The sequence below is a fragment of the Protopterus annectens genome, chromosome 2.part0 (assembly GCF_019279795.1).
Source record: "Protopterus annectens isolate FY-2018-M chromosome 2.part0, PAN1.0, whole genome shotgun sequence".
NCBI classification, from domain to species: Eukaryota; Metazoa; Chordata; order Ceratodontiformes; family Protopteridae; genus Protopterus; species Protopterus annectens.
In genome coordinates, this window is record NC_056728.1 from 861,817,184 (window position 1) to 861,834,644 (window position 17,461).

General features: G+C 41.2%; 1 protein-coding gene across 1 annotated transcript in view; it reads left to right on the forward strand.

Annotated features, from left to right (window-relative positions):
* Positions 1-17,461, forward strand: part of JAK2 (Janus kinase 2) — a 2,444,284-nt gene that overhangs the window by 795,555 nt on the left and 1,631,268 nt on the right. The gene's annotated exons all lie outside the window — the stretch shown is intronic.

Consider the following 17,461-nt stretch of genomic DNA (forward strand, 5'->3'; position numbering starts at 1 on the left):
AGGTCGTCAGGGGTATAAAAATAGGCAGCCAACGCCATTACATCATTCTTGCCGAGGAGGAGCCCGAAGCAGAAGCAGTTCACAAGTGCCGGTCAGCCATTACCTGAATTTTTTTCATTTTCAAATTGAATTATCTTGTCTTCTAAAGCTAAGTACCCCGTTGGGGATCCTTTTTTTGTTGCTCTAACCGATGTCAGAAAAAGTTAACAATTGTCTTGCCTGTGGAAAGCAAATACCTCACAGAGATTTTCATTCTTACTGCATCACCTGTTTAGGCCCAGACCACAACGTCCCTCGCTGTCGGTTTTGTGCCTTATTTAATACCCGAACCATTCATAGTCAGGCTCTCTTTGTTGCTAAATTCTTTTGCTCTTGATCTCTGTATTCTGAAATGGCTTCAGTAAGCCATCCGACTACCGATTTTCTGAGAAAAACGTAAGGATATCGACAGAGACAGACTGCATAGGTGCAAAACTGTCGAAGACGCTTCCGTTAAGCTAGTCACCAGTCTTCCGGTACTCAGTGAGGCACTTTCACAGCCCCTAATACCCGCTTCTACAGATTCACAAGCGTCTACTGAGACCCATTTGTATGCCACGCGACACTTCTTTGACTATAGAACCTACGGATGTCTCTACCTTGGATGGGTCTGGAGCCACTGTGCAGGCACCGGTTTCTGAGAGTGTATTCAGACCTTCCGATATTCATATTAAACCGACTACTTCGTTTTTGACTAAAACTACAGAATTTTTCAGGCCCAGAGTTCGCACTACGCCTAGGAAACTGATGACCAAAGTGCATTCTCAAGCTCCCATGCCTCAGAAACTAATGCTTAGAATGGCTGAAGGCCTTATTACTTTAATTAGGGGAAGCCAGCCTACCCCTCTAAAAGACAAAGAATTGATTTTCCTTCTGATTCTACAGACCATGAGTCCGATGACTCTGACCCATCTGATTACTAGGAACATACCCTTATCCACCTATGAGGATTCAGATGCAGAGGATTCCATTCCCTCTGCCTCCACTCCAGAGGACTTTTCTTTCGGTGAAACACTGCATACCCTAAGAGAGCATTTCCACTGGGAATGCCAGGACTACCCTTAGTCCAAAAAGAGACTCAGGGAATTTTTAGACTTGCCTCAGCACAGGCCACTAGCTATACCCCCTGTCTTGGATATTGTAGATGATGTCTTCATGGAATCAAGTCTTACCCCTGATACTTTACCTCCAGCTCCTAGAAAGCCTGACGGCTACTACAGAGTACCTGACTCTCACAAATTTCTCTTTAAAAATCCTACTGCGGATCCAGAGACCATTTCCCAGGGACCTAAAGGTATTAAGGCTACCACAGCCAAAAACCCTACCCCTTCAGACAGAGATTCTAGGGCTTTAGACAGATGGGGTGAGAAGGTATATGCCTCTGCAACTCTTGCCATCAGGGCTTTAAATTGCCAGTTTCACATGTTGAAGTACCACCAGCATATTATGGAACTAATTAAACAAAACAAGTTGTTGATTCCTGATTGTGCAGAAAATAAAGATTTACAAGAGTTAATGCATTCTGCAAACCAAGTTGGTAAACATACTTTGCAGTGTGGTTTTGATGCCTTAGAAGCATCTTGCAGGGCTGCTGTCACTGGGTCTCTTCTGAGAAGGCATGCTTGGCTGAAGGAACAAATCTTACTAGACCATGTCAAAGCAAAATTACTAGATGCTCCATTAAACCAAGAATGTTTGTTTGGCACAAAAGCAAAATAAGTTATTAAAAAGATGAAGGAAAAAGCTAAATCTATGCAGACTGTTAATTTCTTACAGGTACAGCCAGCTAGATTCAGTAGGCGTTGGCCTTCAAAAAACTGGTCCTTTCCAGTCCCTTCCAGGCTTTCACAGTCCAAACCCAGGGGCAACAGAACACAAAGACTACAGTCTCAGGGTATGTACGGATCTAAACAATTGAATGCTCCCACCTCAAAAACAGGGAGTGGTAAGCCACCCTCTTAATGGAAAAAGTTCACAATGACTTGTCCTTCATCCTTCCCAGCCATGCCCAAGTACTTGCACCCCTAGGAGGAAAACTCGCCCTGCATACAAAAAACTGTGAATACATTACCTAGGACCGATGGGTCTTAAACATTGTATCCCAGGGATACAGATTCTACTTCCACTCCCTGCCAAACCCAAGCAGGTTGCCAGACCTTCTTCCAAACCAGTGGGCAGAGGCCCAAAAGCAAGTACTTTCTCTTCTCAGTATCAGGGCTATTCAACCTGTGCCAACAGAGCAAAGGAGACAGGGTTTCTACTCCAGACTGTTCCTGGTGCCCAGAAAAGAGAACTCTTGGTGCCCTATTCTGGTTCTGTCAATTCTCAACATCTTCCTGGTGGTACCAAAGTTCAAAATGCTTACACTCCAACAGTTGCTTCCTATGATAGCCAAGGACTTCTGGCTGGTCACCCTAGACTTAAAAGAAGCTTGTCTGCACATTCCCATAAGGGAATTTTGCAGGAAATATCTGCGTTTCAGGGCAGGCTCTATGCACTATCAGTTCTCTGCACTTCCCTTGGCTTATCTACTGTGCCCAGGGTATTCACAAAGTGCCTGGCTCCAGCCATTACGTACTGCAGGCAGAGAAACATTCAAATTTACCCATACTTGGACGATTGCCTGTTTCAGGCGGACAGTCAGAAATTGCTACTTCAGCACCAGGCATTTGTAAAGAGACTCTCAACTTCTCTGGGGTATACCATCAACAAAAAGAAATCACACCAGGTACCCAGCCAAAAGATTGTATTCCTGGGAGCAAGCTTGAACACAACTTCCCAGATGGCATTCCTCACTCCAGAAAAGCAGGTTTATTTGACAAATTACTTCAAACTACTGGCCATGCAAACCCAGATATCTGCACGAAAAATACTGCAAGCTCTGGGGTTCATTGCCTCATGCATTCTCCTAATTCCTTATGCAAAACTGCATATGAGGAAACTTCACTGGTACTTAAAAAGTCTCTGGTGTCAACATTCTCAGGACCTAGAAACAGTGATTCCTAACCTAAGGACAGAGTTCCTTTGATTGGCAGAGGCCTGCAACTACAACAAGGGACTCCCTTTCACTCAAACCCCCCCCCCCAAACCCTGACAACATACACATCAGACTATGCATGGGGGCTCACATGGCAGGCAAATGCATTCAAGGCAAATGGAGCCCAGTACAAATGTGCCTGCATATCAATCAAAAAGAAGTGTTAGCTGTACAGAATGCACTGACAGCATTCAAATACCTTATCCTTCCAGGACAACTATTGATAAAGACAGACAGCACCACAGTTATGTGGTACATAAACAAGCAGGGGGGGGAACTCATTCTTACCCCACTCTGCAGGTTAGCCATGGCTCTGTGGAACACAGCCTTGAGCAACCAAGTGCATCTGCAAGCTCAATTCCTGCCAGGCAAACAAAATTCACTGGCAGATGACTTAAGCAGAAATCTAATTGGACCCACATGAGTAGAAACTGGAACCCAACTCATTCAAGCTTCTAATCCACAGGTGGGGGACACCAGAGGTGGACCTCTTTGCCTCCCCCCAAAACCATCAATTGCCCGAATTTTGCACCAGAACTCCCCACAGCCAAGCATGGAAAGTGGATGCCCTATCCTTTACATGGGAAAATCTCTCACTCTATGCATTTCCCCCTCTTCGCCTCCTCCCGAAAGTATTACTCAAGATCAAGCAGGACAGGCCAAGGGCAATTCTTATTGCACCAGACTGGCCACGCCAGCACTGGTACCCACTTTTTACGGAGTTTGACAATAGTGCCACCCTGGCAGCTGCATCAGACCCCCTCTCTGCTGCCCCAGCAGGAGGGCCAGATTTTGCATCCTCAGCTGCAAATCCTGAACCTAGCAGCCTGGTTTATTCTCTGACTACATCACCAGCAACCCTCAGCAAACAGGTGCTGGATGTCATCGTTGAGGCCAGGAGGCCTAGTACTAGGAAATACTATTCAGAAAAGTAGAAAATATACTGTTCTTGGAGCCAGACTCAGGGAAAGGACACAACCATGCCCACCTTACCTCAAATCCTAGATTATCTAGCAGAGCTGCTCCACAAAGGCCTGTCCTTCTCATCAGTTAAGATTCATGCCTCTGCCATCTCAGCTCATTACAATACTGAGCCACCCCTCTTCTCTCACCCTCTGATCAAACAGTTCCTTAGAGGAGCTAACAATTTTAGACCCCTGAGGAAAGCTCCCACCCCTGCCTGGGACCTTAACTTTGTACTAGAGAAGCTCACGCTTCCCCCTTTTGAGCCTGCTGCTACAGCAGAGTTAAAATTTCTCTCTTGGAAAACAGCCTTACTTCTAGCCATCACTTCAGCAAGAAGAGTCTCTTGAGTTAGAGGCCCTTATGGCTGTGGAACCCTTCATTATCTTCCATGCAGACAGGGTTTCCCTCAGGGCTAACCCATCATTTATGCCCTAGGTGGTATCCAGTGTGGTTTTAAACCAATCCATCAATTTACCAACATTTTTTCCTAATCCTCAGAGTAAAGGGGAAAGGATCCTGCACTCCTTGGATGTGCACATACAGCTTAGATTCTACCTTGACAGGACTAAACCTTTCAGAAACTCTGACCAGCTGATAGTCAGCTTTGCTACAGGGTCAGAGGACAAGGCTTTTGCAAAACAAACCATCTCCAAATGGATAGCACACTTATCCATTTCTGCTACAAACACCATGGAAAACCTACCCCACAGGGGATTAGAACCCATTCCACTAGGGCTGCCTCAGCCTCTACAGCATTTATCAGGGGAGTCCCTACCAGGGACATCCTGGAAGCTGCAACCTGGAGTTCAGTACACACCTTCTCTAAGCATTACCACTTAACTATCTTTTCTAAATCCAGAGCTGGATTTGCTACAGAAGTCTTGCAAGGCCTGCTAGCCAGGCCTAATGCTTCTTGACTGCCTGCACCCTTCCTCAGCTTTGGGAATCAACCCAAATGTGATGACTGCAACAGTGAAACATGAAGAACATTGTACAGTTGTGTACACTTACCCTAAATGTAGATGTTCCAGTGTATTCACTGTTGCAGTCCTGGTTACCCTTCCTCCAGCCCCCTGACTTTTCTATACCTTCTACCTATCCTCTTTTTTGGCCATATCTTATTGAGGTGTTCCACACCAAATAGTTGTTTCCTGTTTTGGGGGCTCCTGACATCTGGGGCAAGAAAAACTGATGTAATGGCGTTGGCTGCATGTTTTGTACCCCAGATGATTTTGACGTCCTAGAAGAGGCGACAGCAGCCAATGCAGAAGTCCCAAGACACTGATATTCGGGCCGACTGAGGGCTGCCTGCAGACAGATAACCCAAATGTGATGATTGCAACAGTGAATACACTCGAACATCTGCATTTATGGTAAGTCTACACAACTGTACGTTCTCTGCTTAGCACCTTACTCAAAGTCCCAACTTTTAGAATGCTGTCTCTGCAGACCCTGTTGCCCTTTATTCTCCCACAGGCATTTCTAGTCTCTCTGGGTCTGAATGATGCTTACCTGCATACTCCCATACAGCCCTCTTACAGGAAATTCCTGAGGTTCTTCACCAGCTTATTTCATTTTCAGTTTAGTACTTTGCCTTTTGGGCTTTGTACAGACCCCAAAATATTCACAAAGTGCTTTAGCACCTGTAATGGCCTTTTGCAGTACTCAGGAAATCCAAATATTTCCTTATCTAGACAATCTGATTGTTCAGGCCTTTTGCCTCGGATCTTACTGTAACACCCCAGTTTCACACACACCCTTCTTCTGCAATTGGGGTTCACAGTCAATTAGAAAAAATGTTCTCACCAGCCCTTACAGGGTCTTTTTTCTTGAGCTGCTGACTAAGCACCAAAAAGATGCAGGCCTTCATGCCTCAGGAAAACGTACAAAACTTTACAATATACTTTCATTCACTAACTTCCCTCAAAGCCTGTTCAGTCAGGGAAATCCTCAGAGCATTAGGATTCATGGCAGCAACCATTCCAATGCTTCCATTAGCCAGGCTGCACATGAGGAAAATTCAGTGGTACCTAAAAATGAATGGTCCCAATGCTGTCATCCCCTAGACACAGAGACCTTTTCTCAATAAGAAAATTCTATGATGAGTGATACAGGTGATCAACAATCTAGACCTACCTTACAAGGCACAAACTCTGACCCAGGAGATGTACACAGGCATGTAAGATGTGGCTTGTGGGACCTTGGACAGGCATCCACAAGGTCCAGGGCTATTGGCAGCCTAGCCACAGAAAAAAACTTTTGAAGCAGAAAGAGATGGGGGCTCTCATTCAAGCCCTTCAGGCCTTCTTCAGGTATTCAAAGACAACACTACAATCACATAGTACGTAAACAAGCAAGAATGAACCAAGTCATACTAGCTATAGAAGTTGGCTCAGATTGCTTGGGGCTTGACTACCCAGAAAGACACATCCCTTGAACCATCCCATGTCAGGATAGCATTCTGGCAGACTCACTAAGCAGGTCCATTGAATACCCCCATGAGTGGATCCTCAACAGACAGGGTATTTGAAGACACAGTCCCCAAGTGGGGAACACCACAGATAGTCTTGGTTGCTTCAGAGAGCAACAACCACCTTACCCCATGGCATGGAGGAAAGAAGCAGTCTTTTCAGTGGACATGGAGGTTCCTTATGCCTGCCCCCACACACACACACAATTTCCCTTAATACTTGAAGTTCTAATAAAGATCCAAAAAGTAAGGCTTTCCAAGATGGCTGCACACTGATCAACAGCTTGACCTTAGCTCTCCCAGGGTGAAAAAAATGAAAGACAAGGGCCAGGAACTGTCACTTTAGTAAATTCAGTTAATGGTTAGTAAGTACATTGCCTGGATGCCAGCAAAGAAAACACTAGAGATAGTTTGAATGAAAATCATCTAGAAAATTTGAAGAAAAAACATTAAGAATCCTGCAGCCTTTCAGCAAAAAACATTTCAAGCTCCAGCTTTGGTGTAAGACATGGCTTCCAGTAATCCAGAGGAAAGAAAATAAGCCATATGTGCTTAGAGATGATTAAAATAAAACATTGGAGGAGTATATCAATTCAAATAATAAACATCTGGAAAAAATGGAAGAAGCTTTAAACAGATATTCAGATGAGCTGATAAAACTGCAAAAATCAGAGGTCAGAATGAACAAAAGGCTGGCTGAGTATGAGAATGCTTAAGAAGAGATGTTTCAAAGAATGATAGAATTAGAGGACAGATCACTTGGGGAAAACCTGAGATTTTCTACTATACTAGAGAAACTAAAAGGAGCAGACTGTATTAATTTTAGGAAGGCACAAATAAGCAATTGTACAGGTATTCCTCAGCATTAACTTGTTAATTGAATGACACATTGTGTGTGTAGGCTCTAAACCTGGCCATGAGAAAGCAGCCAAGACCTGTATTAGTAAAGATGCAAACCTACAAGCAGAAAGAGTTGATCTTGAGAAATCTGTGGCAAAAGGGTAAAGTATTAAAAGTTGGAGAAAGAAGGGTGTGCTTGGAAGATTATTATTGACCATACACCAGGCAGAAGAGAAACAAATTTACCTCACAGTCAGGGAATGTCAAAAGGCTGGTGTGAGATTCAAGCTGATGTATCGTGCTATTGTCAGAATACTTTTTTTTGAGAAATCGGACAGTTTTTGTTGCAGAACAGACAGAGGAGCAAATACCAAAGATTGTCCAACAAAAAGTTAGTCTTGAAGCAGCAGGGGACTCTGCTTCTCATTCTGATGATTACATACAGAGACTTTGCCAGTGAAACTTTTTTTTCAGCTATTCTAAGGACAGTTTTTGAGAGATTGAGAAGAACACAGAAATTGACTAAAAAGAATTGGGAGTGGGAGTACTTGGAAATGAGCTGGTGTTTGGAGTTGAGCGATGGAGATAAGCAGGAAGAAGACCAGCAACATGGAAATTAGTGAATAACTGTGAGAGTTCATAGCATCGATCACCTTTGTAAAATATGGCTGTTAGAAGAAAAATGTGGACTTTTGCAGACTTTGTTAAACTTGTTGGGAACTGAATGGCATTTGCCTCACTTCGTCATTAATGTTTGGAAGGACACTAAGGAATGAAGAGGAAGGAAAAAAGTAACCAAGTAAAACAATTTTTGTTTTTAATAGCATTTCTGTGAACATGTTCATGATATAAATTGCATGTTTTATAGTAAAGCATTTTCATTATTGTATGTGATAAAGATACTAAAGTAAACTGATGCCTTTTTTCTTTTTCCTTAGTTTTAAGAAACCTAGGCATTAAAATGCAAAAAGAGAAAAAAGGCTAGATAAAAGCATGTTCAAGGTAATAGGCTGTAAGCTTGGTTTGTTGAAGTGGGGGAATGGGGTGTAAAAGTACTCAGGCCAATAATATATGTTGAAACAATATGTTTTCTCTTACTTTTGTATATGTGAATGTCTGGATTACGACCCTTGGCTTAATCTAATAGCATGTTTTAAATGGGAAATAAGAGAACACTACATATAAAATGTTTTCCTTTAGCAATAAATATTTCAGCTTGTCATTAGAAGCTGGCAGCTGAGGACTACATTTTTCATTTTTCTCTCGCATTTCCATGGAGACAAGCTGATTATAGGGCAATAAAAAAGCCAAAGCACTGTGTCTTTGAGAGTAAACGTTAGTGTTTTCTGAAAGCATTCATGTTGTTTTTCACATTTGGGAGAGGAATAAAGATAAAAAAGAATGAGACACCAATTAGTGTAAGTAGAAGCACAGGCAGTGACATTCGTCTTAGCATGGATAACCTCACCTTTGATTATTTAAGGCCTGTGTTTGCAACTGTGAGGCAAGTGTTCCTGTTAGAAGGGTTAAACTTCATTGTTTGAAGATGTACATATTTTTTGTGTTTGTATTAAATTTTGGGGTGTGTATTTTTTTTTTTTTTTTTTTTGTCTGAGGGTTTTTAATAAAACAAAAAGTCTTGTAAAATATGACATAGGCTCCAGTTTTGATGATAACAAAAACAGGGGCGGCTCGTCCTATCAGACTGCCGGACTGCAGCCCTCCCACCTGGGAAAAAAAAAAAAAAAAAAAACCCCAAAAATCTGTAAAACAAAAAATTCACGAGCCCTGATCCCCTTCTCCAGACTGCCTTACCAGCAGTCCGGATAGGGATAAATAGGTACCCAGCAATCATTGCTGTGAGATACCAGGATTCTGTACGGTGACAACCGCACCGCACAGAGGAGCTCCGGACTGCTTCAACCGCAGTCAGAACCAATGAGAGGACTGAGCTGCTCTCGCGGGACTTGCGTAACTTTCAGTACGCGGTGCGCGGGCTTCATGGATGGAAACAGGTTGCTTCGGTCGCTGGGCTGGTAGGTGAAGGAGCAAAGGGTGTGTGTGGATTGCTTCATGCGTTTGTTCGGTTGCAGGGGTCGCTGATCGCTGGATTTCGTTCTGTGGATTACTTGGGCTGGTAGGAGGTCGCTGAAGGAGTTGATCGCTGGATTTTAGTACCGGGCGGGTGTGTTCGTTCGATGGATTACCTGGGCTGGCTGGTAGGAGGTCGCTGATCGCTGGATTACTTGGGCTGGCTGGTAGGAGGTCGCTGATCGCTGGATTACATGGGCTGGTAGGAGGTTGCTGAAGGGAGGTGTGTGTGTGTGGGTGTGTGGGTGTGTGTGTGTGTGTGTGTGGGTGTGTGGGTGTGTGTGTGTGTACTTCATCTTATATCCAGGAGGTGTGAGATGGGAGTTGGATGTTGTCTTGCTGCCATTTATAATTGGTCTGGATTTTGTTTCTTGCACACTACATCTTTTTGACAAACTAGCCCTGCATGCAGAACATACAGTGTCTGTAATGTCAAACCAAATGTTCCTATGTGGACATGTCGCTATGACCCATGCTGGCCAAAAATGTATCCACCTAGGATTAACTTCTTGGATTTCATTAGAGGCCCCTCTTCCCATTGGGAAATCCCATTTCTTCCTTCCTGCCAAAATAGGAGAGCCAGCATTCAGTTATTCACTCGTACGTTATATGGCCAACCACTCTGGTGCAGGGTCCAGTACTCAGTCCTGGCTCATCTGTTCCATTCTCAAGGCTTAACCTCTGTGTCATTGGAACCAACTCACTGACTGCATATTTAACAGACCCTTACCACACACTGTTAGACAAAGTGCTCCAGAAGACAAACATCTGACCAAAATCCAAAATCCTTACTTTAAGTCCCAAAAAAAAAAAATAATATGCTGAAGACAGTTCTCCTACCCACACCCAGCACTCACCTTGTACCAATAGAAATGTTCATATTCTGTTATTGCAACATATCCTGTTATCCTTCTTAGTTCTCTCAACATCTGGCAATCGCAATTAATTCCACAAGGGTGATGATCCAGAATGCAGACTCCGCACACCCCTGTGAATCACCGCTGGATAACTGGAATCACAGACTACACGCTTTTGAACCAACCTAGCCTGAACATTTTTGGCCTTTGCTAATTGAAGCATCTAACCTTTCCCAACAGTCCATTGAACCTTTGGCTCCCCGTCCCACTCCTGTCTCACCTAGCTTAAAACCTCTCATCACCATAATCGAGGTTTCCCATTACTGTGTGTGTGTGTGTGTGTGTGTGTGTGTGTGTGTGTGTGTGTGTGTGTGTGTGTGTGTGTAATGCCCCAGTTACTATATACTGGTGGCTAGAGAGAACAAATGGTGGTTTGGGTAGAGATACCCAGGCTTGAACCCTGTACCTTGTATGCAGGTGTTAAGGACCTGAATTTCCTACCCACCACCATTTATAAAAACACATTGCAGACTTTTGCATCATATGTGATCTGATCTGTTCCTCATAATATCTGCGGTTTCTAAATGTTGCAATGCTTGATATTTGATGGTGCAGTGGTAGCATTGTTGCCTCACAGCTGAAGGCTCTCAGGTTTGATTCTTTGCTGGGGTGCCTTCTGTGTGGGGTCTGCATCTTCTCCCTGTGTTTGTGTGGGTTTGCTTTCGTGTGTTCCTATGTTACTTACAAAGACATGTCTGCATTATTTCTTCCTGGGCCTCTGCTGAAAATTGTTTTTTTGTTCCAAGTCAGATTGTCCTGATTCAAATGCCTGTCAATTTTATTTAACATTTGTTAATTTCAGACTTCAGGTTTCTGAATGTTTAATTCCTTACATATTTGATGGAGCAGTGGTAGCATTGTTGCCTTACAACTATAGGTTTTCTGGTTTGATTCTTGGCTGTGGGTGCCTTCTGTGTGGAGTCTGCATCTCATGTTTGTGTGGATTTGCTCTGGTGTCCTGCCATTTTACAAAGACATGTGTCTGCAGTATTTCTCCCTGGGCCTCTGCTGAAAATTGTTTTTGTTCCGTTCCGTCAGAAGTAAAATTGACAGGCATTTGAATTTCAGACTTCATATTCTTCAGAAAATACATAGTAACACAACCTCTTATTCTAGCAATTTTGTAAGTTTATAAGATGAATATTTGAAATTTGTCCTTATTTTTGGGATTGTGTTACCCCATTATTGGCTTTGTCCAGGTGTTTTGTGCTAAGGTTGGCAGCTATGGCAAGAACTGAATTCACTGAATATGTTTTGAGGGCTGTATTCCCTCATTACTGGGTTTGTCCAGGTGTTTTGTGCTAAGAGGTTGACAGCTATGGTGAGAACTGAATTCATTAAATGATAGCCATTTAAGTTTCAGTCTTCCTCTCTTTCACAAAGCAGCTGATCTGGTGTAGTGGTATGTTGCTCTGACTGTTTTGCACAGGGACATTGGTAGTAAAATGTATGGTGGTAACACAGCATTTTTCTTTCACAAAGCAGCTGATTTGGTATAGTGGTATGTTGCTCTGACTCTTTTGCACAGGGACCTTGGCAGTAAAATGTATGGTGGTAACACAGCATTTTATTCTAGCAACTTTCCAAGATTATACAAGTAATGTTTAATGTGTCCCCCCCCCCAATAAATTTGGCTTTTTCCTGATTTCTTGTGCTGCGAAGTTGAGATGCAGTTGAGTATTGAGTAGATTTTACAAGGAGCTGAGAGCTGCAGGGGAAGAGAAGTTTAGTGCTGCTTATGCTAAGTCAGCTTGCATTGTTAATAGCACATCAGGTGTTGTGTACTTGCTTTTGATGCAGAAGGTTGTTGGTTCTACTCCCACAAGGGGTGAATGCTGCTGTACTGAAAAAGTTAAGATGTTAATTATGAGCCTGTTATCAGTTTGCTGTCCATTTCCTATTGCAATATTACTAGCTTATCATTTCTAATGTAATAGATTTATTTAATGTGGAATTATTTAGATGACTTTTTTACTTCTTCGGAGATTGTGCATATTTACTGATAATGGTGTGCATATTTACTGATCATGGTGGACTGTAAAATTGTGCATATTTACTGATAATGGTGGACTGTAGAAATTTGAGTAGACTTATGATGGAAATGTTCTGAACTGGGCAGTTTTGTCATTATGGGTGCATGCATTTTGTTTCATTGTTTACTGGAAAGATGTTCTGAATTTGGCAGTTTTGTCATTATTGGTGCATGCATTTTGTTTCATTGTTTACTGGAAAAATGTTCAAAACAATAGGAAGGTGTATCAAAGAGCACATATATGTTTCATATGCAAGGGGCCTATGATTTGAAAACAGCCGAGAATTAATCTTCATCTGCCACTGGTAAAATGTGTTATCTTTGAATGTGGGTTTCAAAGCTGTTTCAATGAATGTGAGTTTCCAGGGCAGAGAAGTTTTAATGCTAAGTTTGTTTAGCAGACGTCTTAGTGTTTGTGCTGTAAAATGCAAGATAAAACTTTCAAATGAAGTCCAAATCATCATAGAAGTAAATCAGTATGCACATTAGTGTTTATGGTAAATGGAGTGAAATAGCCAAGTAATGGATCATTGGAATAGCTGCATGGGGAGGCTCCATTCAACCATGATTTTGTGAGGGGGAAGGGCTGCAAACTTAAAGACAGCCCCAGCTGAACTATACCTCCCAACTGTCCAGATTTTCAAAGAATGAATTGATTTTTGCTTCTTATTTTTGGTTTGTTCCTCATAAAACTTGTGGTTTTCTGGCAAATCATTTAGGAATTAAGCCACTAAATAATGACACACTGAGTTTCAGACTTAACCTTCAGAAAAATGCATGCTAAAGTAAGACCTGTTGTTCTCTCAACTGTCTCAGTTTTATACAAGAGCAATTTTTAGTACTGTTTATATGTTCCCCCAATATATTTGGCCTTGTCCAGATTTATGGCATTAACAGGTTGAGAGGTACATGCAAATAAATTGCTTTATAGAATTAGGCATAGCCAAACCTCTCAATGGTCCCTGATTTTGGCTCAAAATGTTGCTCTTCCCCCTAATAATCCCTCCGCAAAATAGCAATTTTGGAAGAAAACATGGAGGGTTTACGATTAAGAAATAACTGTAATGATCAGAGTTAGATATTACTTTTATTTCAGAAATGCATGTAGATTCTTTTATTTTATCAGCTACTCAAGTTAGCAGTACTAATATTAAAGTGTCCCTTCTTTGACAGGTTCCCAGGTGTATTGTGTGGCTATTTTATAGTTTTACATCACATTTTTGGTCCATTAAAGACTGAAGTTAGAAAATAATGACAGACATTTGAGTTTCAGATTTCATACCATTCAGAAAATTCTAAGTTTATAAGAGCAATATTTTAAAAATTATCCTTATTTTTGGGCCTTTGTCCCACTTCTTTGTATGGCTTTGTCCAGATTTCTTGCTCTGAGGTTGAGAGGTATGACAAATGTGTCAGGGCCATCACAGTCAGCCAGAGACATTTCAAATTGTGACATACTTGATGCACCCCACTCCCCCATGTAGTGACTCTGGCTGTGTCGAAGCAAGGCAAGGAGTAGTTATGCAGTGTAAATGTGCAGAGTATCCCCTTCATCATCCAAGGTAGACACAAGTACTAGAGTGGCTTTTCATCTGTCCTTTATTTTTGCAGAATGGTCTGGTTTCAGTCATATTTTTTGTACTGTTGATTTATGCTTATTACTCAAAGTGCCTGTTGCTCTGTGTTTAAGTAGCAGTACTTTAATGACCATCAGGGTAAGCTTGGCTGAGATTGTAAGATGCAAGTAAGCTTTAATAAGCGTACTGTTAAAGAACTGCCAACAATGAAAGCCTTTCTGTTGTTGCCATGTAGAGAATACTTAACTAGATAATGTACAAGTCTTGGGTATTGAAATGCATATGACAGTATTTATAATAAAGGACAGGATTACATTATTTTAAGAAGCTCATTACACTTTGAGACTTCCAGTCATCTCTGCAGGCTTTACCCTTAAACTAAACAGAATGCCAATCGTGTGGTCCATAACCTGTACAGTAATCCTTTTAAGCAACGTATCTTGAGCTTATTTCTTGTTTGCTTTTCATTTTTTACTTTGATCATGTTTTCCCCGTGAAACAAGTAGATAGTTGTCAGGCAGCAGGTCTTTTTTGGATAAGAAACATTTTTACAAGTGGGGGCATCAGAGATTTCTACTTTCAGCATGTTACTTGGTACTTTAATAAAGCTGAATGTAAATTATAATTAGAACTGCAGTACAAGAAGTGGTTTGAGTTGAGTGCTGCTTGTTTTTCTTGTACTTGATTTTGACTGGCATTCCATTAATGTATTTAAAAAAGTAATTTATTTTTTCATGCCTCACAACCTTTTTGTTTCCATCTAGATATTAAGTAAGCTGTCATGCAGCCAATGCCTTGAAATATTTTTATTCTTCTACACTTCATTTTGTCTTGATTGGACTCTCATAATGACGGTTTGGCACCCAGGGCAGTGTATTTAGTTAGTTTTTGTGATTTTGAGCATAGCTCCTCCCCTTTCTAGTTGGCTGCACCCCTTCCCATTGACACCACCCATTTAGCTGTCTCCTGCAGCCCTCCTTTGATTTGAAGTCACCGGCCGCCACTGAACAAAAACTGTGTAAAGGATCAAACTGCCAGTCATTAGTGGGTGCATGTATTACAAAAGCTGGAAATAGACATTTAAAAAGATGTCATATATAATAGGTGGGAATAATGACTTCTTATCATAATGGTGTCACTTTTTCCATATTGTTTTGGGATGTGAATGCTCTCATAGGTGTATATAAAAAGGAAAGAGTATTGAATTACATTAAGAAATGCAAAGTTCAAATGGCTATGCTACAGCAAACAAATTTAGAAAGAACCGAGCATGTGAATTTGATAAGGGCAGGATTTTAGGATGAATAATCGGCAGAAAATCAAGGACAAAAGAAAAGAGGAGTACTTGTAGTAATTGCTAAAGAAGCTCCAGTTCTGATAGAAGACAGATTTGTGATAGTAAAGGGGTGCTGGCAAGGGATGAGGATTACACTGGTATGTTTTTATATTCCGTAAAACTGCTATTATGGAACTTAAAGAAATGTTGGGAGAAATCAGCTTTCAGCAAGGAATATTATTTGTAGGTGAGGACTGGAATTTCATTTACAACAACGAGGATGTATCTTGGGGGGGGGGGGGTGAAGGGTAAATATAACAAAAGAGGGTAGATTTCTAAAGAAATTTATGAAATTATTTGGTATGGAAGATGTGAATTCAGTAGTAGAAACTCTGAAATAATTTACATATTCCCTAGGGTGCAATAACTGGGATACACTAGACAGAAATTATATTTCACAGGAGCATGTGCATTTAATGGAGAACTCTGGCACACATCCAATTACACTTTCAGATCATGTCCTGGTACTTACTAGTAAAAAAGAGAGGAATTTATGGAATGGGTAGTAGTAATTGAAATTATTCAGGAGTTATTAGGGAAGATAGAAAATACTCCGGAAGTTATAGCTAGTGAGTGGAATAAAATGACAGTGGAGTTTAAAAACAGGACAGAAATAAAAGCACCAGAGTTATGGTAAAAAGGTAACAAGGAATTGAAGGATGTAATTGTTATATCAAGAAAAGCTACCTTTATTTGCAAATGATATTTTATAACTGATAAAACCAGAAAAGGACATTTCACTGTTGTGGAACATTCTGAGATAGTGTCATGTCTTTTCAGGATAAATAATTAATGAAGATAAAGCAGAAGATAGTAGCTGAAACTATGTACCCACACATCAGTTGCTTCAGTAACACCCAATCTATGGGGAAGTGATAAAACAAAGTATTTAGGAGCATGGGCTAAAATCGACACTGTTCTGGCAACTAAGGGTATGTAGGACAAGACTAAAAAGATGATACAAAAACCTGAGAAACTGGAAGGTCTTGCCTATGGATATGAATATGGATTGTAAAAAAATGTTCATTCCCTTTAGTTCTATACACAGGTCATACACATTTTTATTAACTGGAGGAGAGGTTGTGGATAGTAATCAATAGAGTGGAAGGATTTTATCTTGAAGTGGAAGAGGGCAAATGTCAAGTGGGATAAGTTTATCCTGCCAATAGAACAAGGAGGTTTACAGTTACCTAATGTGAAGGAATATTTTAGAACTGCAGTTAAGGCTCTTGTACATAACACAATCAGAAAGCTACAGTTCAGAGTGGAAAGGAATGATGATGAAGTGGGGGAAGTAGAAATAAGGAAAGAGTGGGATTTTGAATGCAGATCCTTAAGGAAAATGTCATACTGGATATCATATTCATAACTGGCGGAATGTATACTAAGAACTAAGCCAGCACGGGAATGGAGAAAGGAGATACTGTTGATAGGGATGACTGTAATTAGGGGTACAGAGAATAGGCAAGAGGGGTGGAATTTACTGGAGGAAGATGGCAAAGGAACCAAGATATTGACAACAAATAATTAGAGAGGGAAAGGTAATAGAATATGAAGAGGCCAAGAAGACATTTGGACTGTAGGCTAGAGAGTGCCTTCCCTCTTCAGGGATTGATACCATAGTATGGGCAAAGAGAAAGGAATTGTGGAATCGTAAGTGACATATCTGCACTGGGTGACTTTTAGTTAAATCTAGAACAGAAGCTGGTGTTAAAAAAATAGATAATTAGTAGGGCATACAAAATATTGTACAGTAACTGTAACAGTCAATCAGAGGCGGTCAGAAAAGATTGGGAAGAGAAATTATATAAGCAGTTTACAAAGAGACTATCATAGGATTTATGTATGGCTCTCAGATATGCAAAAAAAGTCTTGAAGATGTATGATTTTTGCCTGGTACTTTTATATCCCAAGCAGACTACAAGGAATGTTTCCTGAGGTAGATAGCAAATGTTGGAAGTGTAATGCATGTGGATGGGGAGGTAATTAGGAACATATGTTCTGGGAGTGGAACAAGTTGGCAGACTTTAAAAATTCCCTGCAGATTACTCTGTCAGCAGTACTGGGCTAGCAAATAAGTGTAACTAAGAAAGTGTTTTTTTTTTTTTATCTTGGATACAGGATCTGAATTACCTGTAATATAGTAAGGCCTTGTG